The sequence below is a fragment of the Podarcis filfolensis genome (genome assembly GCF_964270895.1).
Source record: "Podarcis filfolensis genome assembly, chromosome: 2".
Classification (NCBI taxonomy): Eukaryota; Metazoa; Chordata; class Lepidosauria; order Squamata; family Lacertidae; genus Podarcis; species Podarcis filfolensis.
In genome coordinates, this window is record NC_139605.1 from 56,818,622 (window position 1) to 56,838,039 (window position 19,418).

At 44.6% G+C, this 19,418-nt stretch overlaps 1 protein-coding gene across 7 annotated transcripts in view; it reads left to right on the top strand.

Moving 5' to 3' along the window:
* Window positions 1–19,418, top strand: part of RNF44 (ring finger protein 44) — a 61,261-nt gene that overhangs the window by 3,634 nt on the left and 38,209 nt on the right. For 2 of the 7 annotated variants that reach the window (XR_014545607.1, XM_083603889.1), the window contains exon 1: window positions 17,312–17,679. The exons of 4 other annotated variants lie outside the window; for them this stretch is intronic. The gene's annotated coding sequence lies outside the window, so the exon portion shown is untranslated. Of the gene's footprint in view, window positions 1–17,311; window positions 17,680–18,041; window positions 18,168–19,418 lie in introns of those variants that run through there. One more of the 7 variants, XM_083603891.1, reaches the window with a different exon arrangement.

A 19,418-nucleotide genomic window follows, 5' to 3' on the forward strand; every position in this document is an offset into this window, starting at 1 on the left:
AGATATATGAAGTGGAATATGACTAAGTGAGCACATAGGTAAACCTACAAAAGAGAAGTAAATTGGTTTTGATCTGTGCTTTCCCCCCAAAATGTTAATGATTGGCTTTACCTGTGTGCGTCTCCTCACATGCTTAGATAAATGTGCGGCTTTCACCCCCCAAATAAACACCCCCCCCTTTAGTTTGGTAGTGTCTTAACCCGTTGTGGCACCTTTGTTGGGCAATGTCTTCTGTAGGGATGTGGAATGTCTGGCTTATTAACTGCTGTGCTTTTGACATTAGTGAAAACCATCTTTTCTATCAAGACTTTTGGGGGGTTTGGCAAATTGGGTTTGTGGGCCATTGTGTTGGTTGTTGAGTGCTTTCATTGTTTCATGTTTGCTAGGCATCCTGGTTGTTGTTGCGTGTTCGCTTTGTTTAGAAAAAGAGGCAGGATATATAACCTTTTAAATAAATAAAACAAGCTAAACAGCAAAATACTGCTATAAAGCTGGCATAGTACTATGCAAAACATGCCACAACAACAATAATATTTTTTCCAGAGAACGTTTGCCTGGCCGGGTCTCATCCTGAGTTAGTATCAGTTGTTGCACTTCTAAAGGGAAAAAATAATAATCATATCTCTTTTGTTGGATTTTACTCTTTAATGATTGTGGTTTGACATGGTAGCATGTTATCAACAGTTCCAAGAATTTTGGCTAGGAAGTGATCTGTAAATAAGATTCTTTTGATGCTTGAAAAAATATTATTTTGGAAAAAAAAAATCTTTTAAAAATAAGCAACTCTTAGATGAAATGACTGCATAGAGGGCAGCTCTGAATCACGTGTATTAAAAAATCCTGCCTTGAAAACTAGCTGTGTGATAGAGAGGTCTTGACATAATAATGACTTTGGTCTTACTTGCACATACAAAAGGCCAAGTCTATATTTTGGGGCTTGCTTGATCTTATAAATTTCCTAAGTGACCACACACAGTGCAGAAGGCAGGCCAGCAAACAGACTTTCCACACAAACAGTACCACACAAACTGTTCTAGATTTAGCTAAGTGCATTGCAAGAAGTTTTGTCAGCATCAAGAAAATGTCAAATGCCTACACACAGTCCTTTCCTCCCCCTCTTATCCACCCTGTGATACTAAAGATACAGATCATAAGAAAGTGCTAAAAGGTTTCCTATCTTGAACCTGTTGTTGTTTGTTTAGATCAAGAATGGGGCTTGTAACTCCACCATCCCTGATTATATAGGTCATGCTGCCTGAGGCTGAGGCGAGTGGTAGTCTAGCAATACCTGGTTTATTTTAGCAAGTCCTATATCATAACTCTTCAGGGATATACATGATGTAGAATCTGTTGTTTGAAGTACTAATTCTGCATTTATTTCAGTGAAAATACATGAGCAGTTAAGTTATGGCCTGGAACGTGGACCAGGAGTTGCTTGGTGTATCTGTTGGCATCTGTTGATTGATGGCCTTTCCATCTCTACCATAGACCAGCTCATATTTTGTACCTGTCTGTATGGCATTCTACCTCCCTCCCACAACACCCACCATGTTCTGAATTCTTTCCCACTCACAACATACCAGGCTAAGGTAATGCCCACAAAGTATGGGGACGTTACCTGAGGAATTAATCCCCTGCTAAGGCTAGCCCTATTGCTCTATTGCATAACACAGTGGGAATCTGTTGCCCCACGGCAACTTGGCAATTGCCTTTGCTCAACAGAGATGCTGTTTTTTCCTGACTAGCAATCAAATGACATGAGAGCAATGTGCTGCCACTGTTCATTGCCATGGGGTGATAAACCAGCCGGTTACCCCCATGTCGTGGAGCAAATGATTGGCCATGGCCCTAGATCCATCCCAGAAAGTACTGACCGTTGGCAAGCAATACCTTTATGGCTCTCTAGGTGGAGATGAGGAATAGATTTATGCTTTGCTCTCAAGTACCTTAGTGCAAATGTGCTTTACACTACTGTAACAGAGCACTTAGGAAGAAATATTTTGTCATTTGACCCCACTGCCAGTCAAGCAAAATAGGGAAAGCAGCTGCAGTTCTGCACTTTGTCAGCTCTACTCAGAGGGTGAGTGTTCTGGGTTCTGGTGGCTTTGTAGTGCTATGTGGGTAATTAGGCACATCATAATTAAAATAATAAGACTGGGTTCATAGCAGAAGCTAAAATACAAATAGCGCCCACTGCCTGTCCCTGAGCTTTATTATATGTCATCTTTGGCCGCTTGATTTCAGGATGCCACCCATCAAAGTCGGAATCTGGACCTTTTGTTATTGTTTGCTCCTGGTTTTTAGCTTAAAAAGTAATTCTTATTTTTCTGTCTCCTTAAAAAGAAAACTTTATGCATTGAATGAAGTGGACTGCAGCCCACAGAAGTTTATACCACAATAAAGTTGTTGGTCTTTAAAAGCGTAACAGGCCTGTCTTGTTTTCTTGTGTGTATATGTGTCTACCAGTCTTCCGAAGTTGTGGAAAGCCTTAAGGAAGCCTTTGTTGGAAGAAACAGAGAGGTTGTGGAATGGACAGGGGAAATCCAGGCATGATTTATAACAACTGTGGGGCGACTGCTGGCACGGTAACTGAATGGGGAATGATTTGCTTCAGCCTGGTTCAAGATAGTAGGTTACTTACCGTAGTTCCCAGGAGACACCTGATAGAATTGCCTGCAATTCTCATCTCTGTTGCCAGTCCTGATGGGAGAGGCAGTGAATGGAAAGAGCTGTGATAACTTTACTGCACAGCCTAACAGGAGACCTCTTGGAGGAAATGCCAAGCAGAGCTGAGCCTCCTGTTGCACCGGCTTGATAGGGATATTTCAGAAATGCTCCTTCTTAACAGCACAGCTGTGGCTTTTGTTGTTTTTGTTGTTTTCATGATAGACTGCATCCTTTCAGTGTTGGCAGCCATATGGGCCCCTTGTATGCCACCCTCAGCCTTACCCACAATGCGGGCTGTGGAGAGTGCTTAGTGGTTATGGCACAGGGATGGTCAACCTTTGATTCTCCTGAGGTTGTTGGACTCGAGTTCCATAATCCTTGACCATTGACCATTCAGGCTGAGGCTGATGGGAGTCCAACAATCTCTGGAGGGGCTATAGCTTCTTCATCCTTTTCTGTCCCGAGAGAGACCACGTCCTTTCTGAACTTTGTCATGCACAACAAATGTGGCACAATATGGAAAGAAGCTAGCACACTTGTCATGTCAGCGCTGTGCAAGGCGTTCAATATTTCAGATGGTCTGTGCAAATGCACTCTGTATTTTCTCAGGGCCTGCCTGTCTAGAAGGCTGGTTTGAACTGGCAGGTGAGTGTGCATTCATTTTGAGTTTCTCCCCTTCATTTGGCATGTGCCAGTACAGCATGTACACATCACATCCTGTACAGGATGCGCACCCAGTCCCTATGGGCCTAGCTCTCCTAAGTCTTATTTGCATGCCCACAGCAATGCTGTGTCAGTGAGTTTAAGTGCCAGGAAAACTGTCCCCTACGCTGCACTCCCTTCTTCCCCTCCCATCCTCCCATCTAGTGCTGGTTGCTGTGTACCATGATGTCAACTTCATTGTCCCTTCTTTCCCAATAGTCAGGCACAGTTTGTTTCTTAGCTGCATTGGCTGTGCCCCTCCACGTTTGGCTTTCCAGCAGTTTGGGAGCATGTGAAGGTAGCCAACAATAGCCTTTGTGCTCTGGCCTTATTTAAATTACCTGGGCGAGGTGTGGTATATGCACTTGTCAAAGGAAAGTGCTTTCTCAACAGGAGTGAGGGCTAATAATACAAGTGTTTGGAGAAGCCCCTTGCTGCTAGGTGTCTGACTACAAAGGATGTGGGAGAAAGAGCCTTAATATATTACACTATTAGGCAGATCAGTCTTTTCCCACCTGGTGCTCTTTAGTTTTGGACTACAAGTATCATCAGCCTCAGTCACCTGTGGCCAGTGGTCCCGGATTATGGGAGTTGTAGTACAAAATATCTGGAGGGCACCAGGTCTGGGAAGGCTGGTTAAACTTAATTTATTTGCTACATTTGTATCCCACTGTTCCTATGAGAAGAGCAGAGTAGTATTGTAGCCTCTGAGCAACTGTATTGATAGTCCATGTTGGCGTTGGGTAGCAGATGGCCTGGCTATGCCGTATTTTTTGCTCTATAAGACTCACTTTTTCCCTCCTAAAAAGTAAGGGGAAATGTGTGTGCGTCTTATGGGGTGAATGCAGGCTGCGCAGCTATCCCAGAAGCCAGAACAGCAAGAGGGATCGCTGCTTTCGCTGCGCAGCGATCCCTCTTGTTGTTCTGGCTTCTGAGATTCAGAATATTTTTTTTCTTGTTTTCCTCCTCCAAAAACTAGGTGCGTCCTATAGTCTGGTGCATCTTATAGAGCGAAAAATACGGTAACTTATACATGGGATGGGGCTTGGAGGGGAGTGAGCCTTTGGCTCATATACCCACCCCACTGTGCACAAACCTTGCCATATGAACTTGAGTTCATGTGAGCAGACCATACTCATATGATCCCTCCAGCCGCCTACAGAAAAGTAATGGGGTGTGGCATATTTAGAGTTCACATTTGAATATTCCAGATGCAATTGGAGGAAGTGTCTGGATTCATGGTTCACCCCCCCACACCATTCCATGTATAGCTTATGATCCCATTCGTCATTCATCAATTACAGCATTTGCCAACCTGGTGCTCTCCAAATGTTTTGGAATCCCAACTTGCTTCAGCCCTAGCCAGCACGGCTGTAGTCCATAACATCTGCCGGGCATTAGGTTGTCAGTGGATGATCTGGGGAGGGGGTTACGTGTCCCCTACTTGTTAGAGCACAACTTGCTTTAGCCAAGGAGGAATGCTGGAGATGGTGGTGGTGGAGCTTGTTGCTTTGGTATTCCCCACCCCTTTAATGCTGAAGTCTGATAAAAAGATAAATGGCACAGTCTCCCCTTTCATTGGGCACTAAATCTGGCTTGTAAAAAACGGCGGTAGAAGTGACGCTCCCTTCAGCAGCTGCTGCTGAACGACATGGTTTATGGCTCCCATTTTCAGGCAACGTGTAATAACAAACAAGAGCAGGGGAGAGGAGGAGGAGAGGATCTGAGGCTTGTGCAGGGGCAATGCTTGCTCCTTGAGGCTGCCTTGTTCCCTTTGCCTGTGGCAGATGCTGCCCCACTGCAGGGAATTGATTGGGCAGTAAAGCCCAAAGCCTTGCTAACGAGAGAGGGGGGTGCAGTGCAGGATGAGACGGTGGATTTCTTGGTATTAAGTGGAAGGGAGTTTTTAAGAGAGATTCGATTAGCCCCATTTTATGAACCCGTTGGAAGAGCGATGCGTGTGGGATGGTTAAAGAAGCCTAGAAACGTGGATGGTTGCTGTTGAGATATGCTGGCTACCGTGAGCCCATGTGCTTGGCAAATAACACCAGCAGATGCCACCCTGTTTGCACTGGGCCTTGACTAATGAAAGGCAGTTTTCTGATTTCCTTAGTTATTCTGACACATCCCACTGCTTTGCTGGAATAAGAACTACTTGGCATAGGCAGGATCCTCTATTAAACTAGTGAACTGCAAGAGTTCCAGGATAAATGTTTACACTTTTCTCCTTTTTAAATGTGAAGGCTGTGTGCACTTAAAAAAATAATAATTATGTGGCAAGGTTTCCCAGCTTTCATGTAGAAAAAGCCCAAACCCTGCAACCTGCATAAGGAAAATAATATTGAGCGCATTTACATTATATTTTGTTTAATTTGTCCCATTTCTCCTGTTCATGGGAAACTGAAGAGGCATGCAAAAATGTCAAGTTAGAACTTACCCAAACCTCCAGGAGAATGCTTTGAAGCTGCCCAATGCTTTTGGGACCCCCTCCCCTCACTTCCTTATTTGTAATTGTCATCTGGAGTCATCACACAATTAATGCAAGTTGTGCAAGAACATTTTTGATTGGAGCAAACCACTGTCAGTCTTGAAGAGCTTAGTCTCCCAGTCATGGGGATACATGTTAATAGGGGCATATAAACTTTCCTTGCTTGTTACATTTACTGATTAAGATGTGTTTTGAACAGGGAACTAGCAATCAACTTCTCAATTGTTCTTACGCTAGGTTTCCCCACCTCCTTTTCAAATCTATCCTTGCCGTCCCCAACGTTTGTCTTTTGACTTACCGATTTTTTAAAAAGCTGGAATTTTGTGCTCTGTATCACATAGGTTTCCCTGTGCCTGCACAGAATTTATGCAGCCCAACTTGGGGTACCTCTTCTGTATTCCTTTAAGGACTCTGCTTGCCACAAAGCACCTAGGTTATCTATTGGAAGGTCCTTCTGATGTAAAACCCGAGAATTGGCTGTCCTTTTATAGTCCCCACACTATGTAGTGACTTGCTAAGTCTTCAAGCGTTTCCGAGCACAATTCAAAGACCTTTAAAGCCCTAAACGGCCTTGGTCCAGTATACCTGAAGGAGTGTCTCCACCCCCATTGTTCTACCCGGACACTGAGGTCCAGCGCCGAGGGCCTTCTGGCGGTTCCCTTACTGCCAGAAGCTAAGTTACAGGGAACCAGGCAGAGGGCCTTCTTGGTAGTGGCACCCGCCCTGTGGAACGCCCTCCCACCAGACATCAAAGAGAACAACAACTACCAGACTTTTAGAAGACATCTGAAGGCATTCCTGTTTAGGGAAGCTTTTAATGTTTGATGGATTACTGTATTTTAATATTTTGTTGGAAGCCGCCCAGAGTGGCTGGGGAAGCCCAGCCAAATGGGTGTGGTATTAATAATAATAATAATAATAATAATAATAATAATAATAATAATAATAATTTCTTATCAAGCAATAAAATGCATTGGATAAATGTTGACTTGCATGACACATAGGAACAGGAGGAGGAGACCTGCATGTTTGAGGGCAAAAACAAAAATAATTTCCCACCACCCGCATTTAATTAGGAGCAATAACATATTTTTGACCATGGAGAGGTTCTGGTATAAATTGTTTTTTGCTGAAGTAAGGGAGAGATTGGGCTGAACATTTCCTCTGTGAACTCAGAGCTTAAATAGAAACCATGTTAGATCAGAGAATTCTTAAGAAATGCTGATGGAATCCAAACAGTCTAATCCTTTTGGTGAACTGGCCTTATACCTGGGTCATGGGAAGTGGCACATGTCTGCAGCAGCAGATGGTCTCCTAAGGAGGTTGTGTTCAGGGAAAGTTAGAACCGAGTGACTTCTATTTCTAGCTGCTGAGGAAACTGAGATGCATATTCTTGCTTTTCAGAGTGTTTGTATAATTGCTATGGGAAGAGGGGGGTCTGCTCAGTTCGTTAACAGTGGATTCCTGAAAACTGATATATATATATTAGGATGCTGGATAGCTCAGTTGGTCAGAGCATGGTGCTAATAACTCCAAGGTTGCAGGTTCAATCCCTGTATGGGACAGATGCATATTCCTGCATTGCAAGGGGTTGGACTAGATTAGGCATGGCCAAACTTCACCCTCTAGATGTTCTGGGACTACAGTTCCCATCATCCCTGACCACTGGTCCTGTTAGGTAGGGATGATGGGAGTTGTAGTCTCAAAAATATCTGGAAGGCCAAGTTTGGCCATTCCTGGACTCGATGATCCTTAGGGTCCCTTCCAACTCTACAATTCTATGATTGGCATGGAAGAGGGATCTGGTTTCCTTTGGTGGATCAGCTAGTGCCTGATTGCCAGGATGCTTGCAAAGAATGCTAGTCTAGGTAGACCTTGATTTGATCTAGCAAGGCACTTCTTATCCTCTTAAGAAAAATCTGCTTGTCTGGCACTGTGGGTTTGGTGGGTTTTTTGAGGGCGTATTGTGCAACAATAGTGCTTTAACTGTAGGTTTATACTAGACTGTCCATACATTGTTCAACTTTATTCTGTGATGTTTCCCTAATGTTACACATTATTGGCATCTGGAAGGGGAACACTTATTGAGCTATAGTGCAACAAATGTGGATAACCTCCCCCCACCCCCAAAAAAACCACCCAACCCTGAAACATCTGTAGTATGAAAAATTATAGGAATTTAGCAGGAAGCTTTCCAATTGGAAACTAAGCAGTATGATCACCCCAAAACTTCTGCTGACACAAATAGTACTGAATTTGGGACCAAGTTTAAACCACGCCAATACTGTGATGAGCCCCAAAAAATCATGAATGCGGCATAAAAGGACATAAGGAGAGTTCCCATTGCTGTGTGTAGACTAGTTGTGTTTTTTGTTAAGAGAGGCTGAGTATGTACTCCAGCTTTGTAAACCAATTGCTGTATGCAGTTTTCTGGGGTTATTTTATTTATTTATGTTGTTATATCCCAACCATTCTCCCAAAGGAATCCAAACTATTCCAGTACAGATGAAGACTGGGGAAGATCTTGGCTTAAAAGATTTGTTGCAAGAGGAAAGTCTTCAGTAGGCACTAGAAAAAGACAACAGAGATTGTAATTGTATCATATTCCTCAAGGGGAGGAAAGTCCAAAGGGAAGTTGCCGCAAAACGAAAGGCATAATAATCCTATATTATGCAGAATGGACCTCTTGATAAGATGGTATCTGCAGGAGGCTCCTGCTTGCAGAGCACAGTGATCTATTGGGCACATAAGTGGTGAGATGATATTTCAGGTATCCTGGTCCTAGGCTATGTAGGGCTTTGTACATCAAAACCAACACCTTGAACTTGACCCAGAAGCTAATTGGCAGCCTGTGCAAATCTTTCAAGAGTCGGGTAATATGGTGACAACCTCTTGCCCAAGTGAACAGTCAAGCTGCTGCATTTTGCACTAGCTGCAGCTTCTGGACCAACCTCAAGGGCTGCCCCCCCCCCACAGTGCATTGCAGTAATCCAGCCAGGAGGTTATCAGTGCATGGATGACAGTGGTAGGCTGCTATGGTCCGGAAATGGCCATAGCTGTTTTATCAATCAAAGGTGATAAAAGGCACTCCTAGTTACTGAGGTCAGCTTGACCTATAGAGGAAAAGGTGGCTTTGGGAACACCCAGAAACCTGCTCTTTCAGGAAAGAGCAAGACTCCCATCCAAAATGTGCCCAGTTATCACATCACCAGGATCCAGACTGTCTGAAGTTTGCTGTCTGTCTTTTGTTATTTAATGCCTTAGTTGTTAATAGCTGATTTTGTACTTTGGTGTTTTTCAGGCTTTTGTATTTAATCTAGATATATCATAGTCTTTGTTTTGTAAGCTACTTAGAATACACTTTTGTACAATAGCAGGATTGAAATAATAAGTCTGTTTAACAGTCATGTTTAAGCATATTGGGGTTCAAAAGTGAGTTTGGTTCTTTTTTGTGATAGGTGAAAAGGTGTCTGCAAAAACGAAGGTGTTACAGCTCCTGCACAGATGATAATGACTGAAAGTTTTTCCTATGAATAGCTTTGTGAGCTGGCTGTTGGTACTGAAGTGTTTTCTTATGTCCTTATGTACTGGCATTTACATATTTAGAAATAGTCTCAATATTGTTACTTCTGTAGTTCATACACCTTGGTATCACCTCCATCTGTGGCAGGTACTGCCCCTAGCATTGCAATTCTTTCCATACTCTGACTCGTGGTCTCAAACTGGCCAGGTGACAACCTTGCTTAGGTTGGACAGTACAGTGGTACCTCGGGTTACATACGCTTCAGGTTACATACGCTTCAGGTTATAGACTCCGCTAACCCAGAAATAGTGCTTCAGGTTAAGAACTTTGCTTCAGGATAAGAACAGAAATTGGGCTCCAGCGGCGCGGCAGCAGCAGGAGGCCCCATTAGCTAAAGTGGTGCTTCAGGTTAAGAACAGTTTCAGGTTAAGAACAGACCTCCGGAACGAATTAAGTACTTAACCTGAGGTACCACTGTAATGAGTGTCAAGTGGGTCACACCCTTTCTGTAGTTTAGCGCGAGCTTTTAGGAATAATTTTTTCCAAGTTGCTCAGAGCAGAGGGAACGGGCCATATCTCTGTAATTATTGTTATTTTGGTAAAAATCCATGATATGCACTTTTGCTGCGTGGTGTGCTGTTAACATTGCTGTCCCTAATATTTATATATTTCAAAAGTATTTATATACAGCCAACACATACAAAATATCAGGGTGGTGTATGATAAAACACAGTGGAAAACGCTGTAAAATGGGCATTAAAATGACTGGCTACTGAAAAAAATGTAAACAGCTGCATGAGCCTGTTGGCATAAAAAGGTCTTCAGGAGAATCCTCAGCATGCGGTGACACTGAGTCTAGGCAAGCTTTGGACTTGCACACTCTTCCTTTTGCCACGAGGATAAGTTCAGAAACTTGTACTTCCCATTTAGATTCTCCAGAGCTTGCTGTGTCACCTGAACATGGAAAAGTTGGTTAATCTTACCCAGGGGTCATCAAACTTTTTCAGCAGGGGGCCGGTCCACTGTTCCTCAGACCATGTGGTGGGCCAGACTATATTGGGGGGGGGGAAATGAACAAATTCCTATGCCCCACAAATAACCCAGAGATGCATTTTAAATAAAAACACACATTCTACTCATGTAAAAACACCAGGCAGGCTCCACAAATAACCCAGAGATGCATCTGAAATAAAATGACACATTCTACTCATGTAAAAACAATCTGATTCCTGGACTGTCCACGGACCGGATTTAGAAAGTGATTGGGCTGGATCCGGCCCCCGGGTCTTAGTTTGCCTATCCATGATCTTAGCTATGAAGTAAGCCAACGTCAATCCATAGTTTAAGAAGCAGGCTTTTTCCAACTGACAGCAGTTAAGATTGACCATAGTTCAAGATTTGGACCTAAATCCAAACTCTGGTTTGAAACAGGCTTCTGAACCCTTTGTGACCCTACTGAAGGAAGAGAGAGTTTTAGTGTTACATCATGCTTTAGTGCCAAGCCTGAACTGGGCTATATTCATAGTTGAGCCCATTTTATGTGGAATGTGGCCACCTGTTTCCTTGTTATCAGTGTGTGTTCTAGGAGAACATTTCTAAAAATAAAACAAAGCAAATCTGTGGGAACTCTCCTCACAAGCCATTCACTGTTGTGGTTATCAAAACATATCAAACAAATGGAAATACTTTCTACAAAACCAACAAACCACATGAGTGGTGTTGGAGATGAAATGCTCATGATGTTAATTAGCTATTATAACCAGGAACTTATTGCATTAATTTTTTTTGTTTAAGTATCTCCGTGCATCTTCTTGTGTGTAGGATGCAAGCCACTTTCCTTAGCCAAGGCTTGCATTAGTAAGGTATGGGCAGTAACGCTGGCCTTTTTCACCCAGCTGCTCCAAGTATTAATACAATGATGTAAAACAGTTTAAATTCTTATGAAAAGTGCTATATACATTTTAAGTAGTAGTGGTTGTCTTCTTCCAAAGCTCACAAAGTAGAAGGTTACATGCTGTCTACATGTTCTAGTGAAATTAGGTTTTTCTTAAGAGGCTGACAGAAGCTGACATCTAATATGTTCCTAAGTCTTATTTCACTTCCTCTTCTCCAAATCATGCAAAGTAATACATTAATCGCCCTTTTTAAAAGTATATCTTGCATTTTCAGTTATCTTTCCTGTTGGGAGACAACCGCGGCTTCTATGTTTTTATGAATTTTTGAAGTCACTCAATTGCATAACATTTAAATAACTCCCTCCCCTAACAGATCTTGCCTATTCATCCTATGGGGAATGCAGCAAGGATAAAAAGCTAGTGTGAGCTAGCGTGGTGTAGTGGTTAAGAGTGGTGGACTCGTAATCTGGTGAACCGGTTTCAATTCCCCGCCCCTCCACATGCAGCTGCTGGCTGACCTTGGGCTAGTCACACTTCTCTGAAGTCTCTCAGCCCCACTCACCTCACAGAGTGTTTGTTGTGGGGGAGGAAGGGAAAGGAGAATGTTAGGCACATTGAGACTCCTTCGGGTAGTGATAAAGCGGGATATCAAATCCAAATCCAAAAAATAGTGATTGTGGGAGCTCTCTCTTTCTCTCCATATTTCTGAATGGTCATGGGGGGAAATTTGCTCATATTGTATGGCAGTTTTAAGGGGGGGAAACACCTCTTTTGGAGATTCCTGGTTGTCTTCAGTGCACACAATAGAAGTAGAGTATGCAGGATATACAGTGGTACCTTGGGTTACATATGCTTCAGGTTACATACGCTTCAGGTTACAGACTCCGCTAACCCAGAAATAGTACCTCGGGTTAAAAACTTTGCTTCAGAATGAGAACAGAAATTGTGCTCTGGCGGCACGGCGGCAGCGGGAGGCCCCATTAGCTAAAGTGGTGCTTCAGGTTAAGAACAGTTTCAGGTTAAGAACGGACCTCCAGAACGAATTAAGTACTTAACCTGAGGTACCACTGTATGCCTAAGATTCTGCTTCAACCCTGCTTTCAACACTGTTGTATTTCTCACAGAGGTGCTAGACCTGTCTGGTATGTACCATTTCAGACTTCTAGTTGTGAGCTGCCTAGATGAGAGAGACATCTTCCCGATACCAAATTTTCTAAATGCAGGGAGCTTCCCAGCCCCCTATAGCCAATTTGCCCATGTAAGCTCCAACCTGCTGTCTGAAGTTGACCACCTCTGTAACAACTAGGTGTAGGTTTCTTAGATTTGACTTCCCTTCTTGTTTTGCTAAGAAGAATCCTTTTTGGTTGAACAAAATGAACGTCTTAGTTGCTAAGACACCTCAACGCCACATTTGTTTTCTCAAAGGCAAAAAAAACCCCCCTTTCCTCCTATTTTTACAGATTCTGATGAGCAGCATTGCTCCTGCAACAAAGAGAGAATTCATATGGATGTGTGTTTAGCTTATTCTAAAGGCAGGCATGGGGAAGCTCAGGCGCAGGGATTGAATGTGGCCCTCCAGGGATCTCTCTCTGCCCTCCACCCCACCCCATACCCTTCTCCAGCCCTGCTCTACATCCTTCTTGAAAGCTTTTGCCTGGTTGGAATGTGTCCTTGAACTCTTGATCCCTCTTGCTTGCCTGGATGAAAGACTGAAGTATGTATAGAGACTTCTGGTTCTTGTGTGGCTGCAGTGTTGCCTACTGTACAAAGGCACTGCATCCACTGCTCTGTCTGCTGTTGTCCCTGGTCTTATCCATGCAAGAGAATACACCCCTTGAGCTGAATATGGTCCCCCAGCCCTGTTCAGAGTGGCAGCCTTTAACAACCAACACTGTCGCTGCCCTTTGGTAATTGTGACATAGACTTAGCCTTGCTTTGAAAAAATGAGGAGGCAGTGGCATAGACTCTGGCTCCTGGGCAGCAGAAGGGGATTAGTGAGGGCAAGCTTAAATTGTTTACAGCCTGCTGTTTGAATAGTGGGAGGTTGCTAGACCGTCTGTACTAGAAGCAGCAGTGCTGGTGGCTGCCTGACACAGCTGGAGTCAGCCCAAGACATTTTGATACCTGAGGCAGAAAATCCCAAACGGCATGCCTCATGGTGATAAAAATGCAGTAAATTAAGAGCTGTAGCCAACCAAGTTCCATTTGCAGGATGTCCTTGTGTGAATGGGACAGTTTTGTTGGCTGCGAACCAGAGGAATTGACAATTTGCTGCCCCCCCCTTTGTTATAACTCCCAAATATTCTGCCTGAGTTGGGCTGTCTCACCCTGGCTAATGGTGGCTATGGTCCTTACCACAGGTTTTCTTTTCACCCCTCTCCCCGACATTCCTCCAGTAAATTTGGGGATAAAAGTGGGGAGGGTTCCCAGACAGGCAAGAAACGATGTACACATGAATGGCCCAAGGCATATTTTACCAGATCATACTTGTTTATTTGAAAATGCTAAAAGAACACTGAAAGCTCCTCTGCGCTTATAAATCTTGCTGCATACCAGCATTCACATTTAATTAAGAGGAAATTAATGAGGGGGAAATTACCACAAACTCTGAAACACATCCATGACCTCTTGTCGTCTGGCTTCTTCCTTCTTGGGCCCCTTCGCACAGTTACATAAAAAGATGTGGTAGGGTTAGGAACTTTTCAAAAACGAGTTCAAACTGCCACTTGTTAAGTAAGTCAGAATGCTCTATTGTTGGGTGGAAAATTTTGAGGGCCAGGCTAGGCATTACACTAGATATGTGGCTGCATTTAATGTGCCTGGTTTTTGTCCTTTTAATATTAGGTAAGTGGCTCTGATCAGAGCTGGAAGACTGTGAGGTACAAGGAGGAGAGCTAAACACTTCCTCTCCCAGGGCTGAGACCCTGAAGCTACTCTTGGCCCCAGGGTGTGAGCTTTTTCATGGGTAGCTTCCTCACTGTATAATGGGATGAGTTTCAGTGGCACCTGATGGGGGGAGAGTTAAAGACTTTCCCATCCTTGCATTGCAGTCCCAGTCCTGATGGACATCCCCACCCTGTGACCGCTCTACAAATAATTAAAAGCAGATCTACACACATTTAACATTGTGACTGGTTTGTCCGTGAGATGCACCATTATAAACAAGCCATAGAGGTAACTTGGCAGAAGTACTCAATGCTGACCAGTGTGACTTCCAAAATACATGCAGGGATTTTGTGTGTGTGTGAGAGAGAGAGAGGGGGGGGGAGGGAGGGAGGGGGGGAAATGCAGGTCTATTGTGTGTCTAGTATAATATAATGGGTTTTTGTTCAGAGTACACCCATTAAAATGAATGAACATGAATAAGTTAAATTCATTAATTTCAATAGCTGTACTCCAAGTAAAACATAGTGGAATAGCACCCAATGTATCACAGTTATGTTTTATCCTGGCACTAACCATATTATACCAACATACAGCTTTTTAAAAGCCGTTTTACCCTGAGCACTTTATAATTTCTTATGTTCTCATATTAACATCTTTGCTCAATGCAAAACATGGTTTTCCATCTTCTGACCATAGGAAAGTGTATAATACATAAAACACATCACTTATTTTTGTTATTGATTTGGAGGACCCTTACAACAGCAACAAGCTTTCTGCTGTACAAAGTTTTTCAATATATAATTATGTAGGATTTCTCACTGCAGAAAATTTGCACCATTAGATTGGCTTGCAAAGTGAGATCATACCATATTGATTGATGTTTCGTAAGCTGTTCAGCTTGTTCTTAAAAGTAACCAGTAGGGACTAGGCTTGCAATGCTGTGCATAGTTTCTTAGTGTTCAGTCTCCTTGAACACCTTAGTAAATATTCAAGTTGTCCCAGATTGTGATGAATAATGCTAGTGTCAAGAATGCAAGCATCCTATCTTGGAGCTGCTTTGTACCATGTGGCAGCAAATGTGTATTTGCTACCCTGTACGTGCATGCCATGCAGATACAGTGGTACCTCGGGTTACAAACACCTCGGGATACACACTTTGGATTACAGACTCCGCTAACCCAGAAGTAGTACCTCGGGATAAGAAGTTTGCTCCAGGATGAGAACAGAAATCGTGCAGCGGCAACAGTGGGATGCCCCATTAGCTAAAGTGGTACCTCAGGTTAAGAACAGTTTCAGGTTAAGAATGGACCTCCGTAATGTATTAAGTACGTAACCAGAGGCACCACTGTATGTATATTGTCTCGTATTTGCATTACATTTCTAGAAGTTCCATTGGTTGCCCCCCCTTTAAAGTAACCTAATGCTGTTTTGCCACCCTTCACCAACCTTTTCAACTTTTCTCCTGCCTCATATATGCTAGTTTTACTGCCCTAGAGAAGTGGGTGTAATACTAAGAGCAAATGAAAAGGACTGTCAAGTCACCCTTGTTAATCTGATTTCTCAAATAAGAGGGCTTAAAAAACACACACCCTCTGCTCAAATTTTATTAAGCCAAATCCCATGTGTTTACCGAAAAATAAGCAAAGTTAGTGAGCTTACTCTCAAGTATGCAAATATGTGTGCTGCCTACCAAGTATACTTGCAAAGTGGTTGCTTTCCTTTCAGCAGCAAATAAAATCTGGGGTGCTCCTTTCTACTATTTCTCATGCAAAAGAGGAGCATCCTGCTGGGGTGCTTGTAGGCAACAATCACTGAGTGATATCTAAGTAGTACTCATCAATCAGCGGACCTACCCTTATGTGTAACAACTGCTGGATGTCACCCACTGTGTAGTGTACCCATGTAGTGTATCAGCACTGTCAATGTGATTTTTTTTCACCACATATCACATCTCTTTTAACAGCACTGTGCTTATTTTGCATCAATCCTCCTTCTGATTGAAGTACCACTATCAATATTTATTGCATTTCATCTCCTCCTGACCCCGCTGCTTAATTCTTCCTCCTTACAAGCATGTGGGCATATACCTGCAACTGAGGATTACACTTTATGCATAATATGTCAATTTCAGCTCACAAATCGTTATGCCATGACATTTTCTTAGAAGTCTTTATGGAGCCATAAAAATATTTGCTGCTTTTGCTGCAGCAAACTAACATGACTACCCCTCTGAGAATTGTTTCAGCTCTAATGCTAGAGTGCACCCTCTTGTCCCCAGACATGTATTGTGTTGTTGTGTAGATTGGGGCTGGCTCAGCCCATTAGGTATAAGCAATTGGCTGGGGGGGGGGGGACAAAGCCCAAAGGGTACGAACCAAGCCTAGGTAAGAATGGGTTCTTGCTGCTAAAAAAAAAAGTACTTGGGCCACTGGGAAACAATGCTTTCTGGCCTGCCAGGATAACTAGCATCTTTATTGTGAGGGAGGCTTACTACACTTGCTCAGAGGAACATTATATCAGAAAACAATCTGACGGCTGCATGCACTGTTTATGCAACTGATCCCTCCTGGTTCTCCTCCTCTTTCTGAGACTACCCGAGTTGTAACACCTTACCTTGTTGCTGCTGTTCTTTTTTTGCTTCAAAGAAATCGAGGTAGCAGATTGCCAATGCAATGATTCCCTAGGAGCTGCGATCTTTAGAGCTTGCTGCTCTAGTGCGTGGTTGATAGTGAGCACTGTGCCTCTTATGGAAGTATAACAGTCTTGTGGCATCTTAGAAGACTAGGAAATTTATCGTGGTGTAAACTTTTGTGGGCCACAGTTCCTCGCCATATTACCAAAGTCCACCCTTGTCCCACCGCCTTTCCTTTCTTTATTATAAAGTTGCACCGTGAATTTCCTTGCTCTGCTCTCCCTGGCCCCCGCCCCCACCTTGGACACACCGTATCCCAAACGTGTTCCAGGCTCCGTCCCCAGTTGCCATGGCTCCATCCTAACACCTCCTCTTCAAGCTGCAAGTCCCGCTGCTGCCGCGTGCAGCTGATTCCGGCGACAGCAGCGCGGCTGCGCAAAGACGGCCTGTGGCTGGGGAGGGAGGCGCGGCGGCGCGCCTGGTCACGTGTCCATAACCCGGGCCCGCGCTCCCGCCCTCGGCTTGCTGGAGGCCGGCGCGCGTGCGCGCTCTTCTTCCCCTTCTCTTCTTTCCCAGCTCCGAATGTTGTGAATAAAATGCGCCGTTTGTTACACCCTGGCGGCGCGGGCGGTTCTTAAAGGGCCAGAGACCCTGGGGCCAGGGACACCCTCTTTCTACCTCGCTCGGCTCAGCTGGGAGCTCAGGGAGGGTCGCAGCTCGCCCCGAGCGTAGAAGAAAACAAAAGAAGCGACCGGAAACAGCCGCGGCGGCGGGGGAGGGGGCGCGGGCCCAGAGCCCAGAGCAGGCGCCCACGAACAGACAGAAAAGAAGAAGAGGGGTGTGTGTGATTTAGGTGCATTTGCACCCCGAGCAGCCAACGGAGCAGGTAGGTCCCGGGGACGGAGGGGTGTGATTGCATGCGTTCAGCCGCAAGCTGGCGATGCAAGGGGTGGGAGGAGAGAAAGAGAAGGGGGTGGTGGTCGTGCAGCTTGGACAGTTGAGCTGCAAAGCTTCGGGGGATCAAGCCCTCTTAAGCCACACTAAATAAATAAAAAGTCAGTCCGGGTGCTGCTCGGCAATTCCGGGGGGTGGGGAGGCACGGGTGGGCCCCTATTGCAAACTGCGGCTTCCCTCCAACACCAACACAGCCCGGGGCATTTCCTCGCCTTTGATGGTGTGTTGCACCTGCAGAGACGGGTGTGTGTGTGTGTGTGTGCAACTAAGGTCGTCCTCTCCCCTTCCTTGCAGAAGGTGAGCGGCACCTTCCTTGTTCCTCATAGCGAAATAGCCCCTAAGCCCGCTCACCCCCTCAAAGGCCCGGTTTCCTCTGTCTTTTTTCCTCCTGGCTAAGGAAGAGGCGATTGTGACTCCGAGGTAAGGGGTGCTGGCTTGCTGGGAGTTCAGCTGAGGCTGGGAGGAGGAGGAGGGCAGCCTCTCCTGCTTCAGTGACACGTGCTGCTCCTTCCCGATGTTGTTGATGCCTTTGTCTGATAGCGGCGAGGAGGTTGATTTCTTTCTGCGGGACTTTCGTGTGTGTGGGGGGGTCCTCCTTGGGATCTGCTACCAGGAGGTAGGATTGGGGCTTTGTGTGTGCTCATCTTGCTTGTCCTTCCCGTTGTTTTTCCGTTTTGGCTGGGGCAGGCCGGAGGACGAGGCTTCCTCCGCTCTCTTTGTTATTGCTTTTGTTTCGCACCGAGCACATGGCCTGTGATCTCGCTGCTCTTAAAGTTACAGATCCCCAACCTTGGCACAAACGGATCGATTCCCAATTGTTAGGTCCTCCAAGCGGGAGGGGAATTGTTCCCTTTGGGGTCTCCATACCAAGAATTACAAAGGCAAAAGCACATTAAAATGATTTTGGGTGGGTAAGTGGGTGTGTTTTTGCAAAAGGCACAGCAAAGCAAGGGGTGGAGGGTACAGAGAAGAGAGGAAAATGTACAATACCCGCGGATTAAAATAAACTGCATTGCCTCGCCCGTGTTCTGTCCAGCGGTCTGGAGTAAGCCCAGTAATAGCAGTGCGGTAATTGAAGTGCTGAATGTGTTCTGAACAGGAGTTGGCAGCTGTCTGGGGAAATGACAATATTCCAAACGGAAAAGTGGCCCGTTTGTTCTGGATCCCCATTGTGTCTGATAATGATGATCCGGTGTCTGTGTTCTAAGAACAAGTTCCTGAAGGTGAAGTGGAGAGTGAAAGTGAGCAGTGGTGCAAAAGAAGCAGGAACTATTAATTCTAGGCTTGCCTGAATACGCTTCCTAGTACTTTGAGGGCAGTACAGTTAAAACTCGAACTGGCTTTCTGATGTTGTTGCCGTATATCTCATGTGCATAGTAAAGGGTTGGGTTTTCTCCTTTTCTTGTATTTTTCTTTTTAAGGAGTCCTGTCTCATGGCTTCCTTACTTGTGAGTGTTTAAAGGAGTGTTGCTGCTACAGTCCTCACTGGTGGTGTGTGTAATGATAGGGCAGTTTTGTTAGGCCTTATTTCAGAGTGTATTTGTTTCTTTCACAATTTTGCTTCTTAGATAAGAAGGGAGTTTAGGGACCTCTCTCAACTCCCACTTAGAATAGTCCCCCCAAAGCTTTTTGTGTCTGCTGTTGCCCGTGAATGACATTTCATGCTGTTCC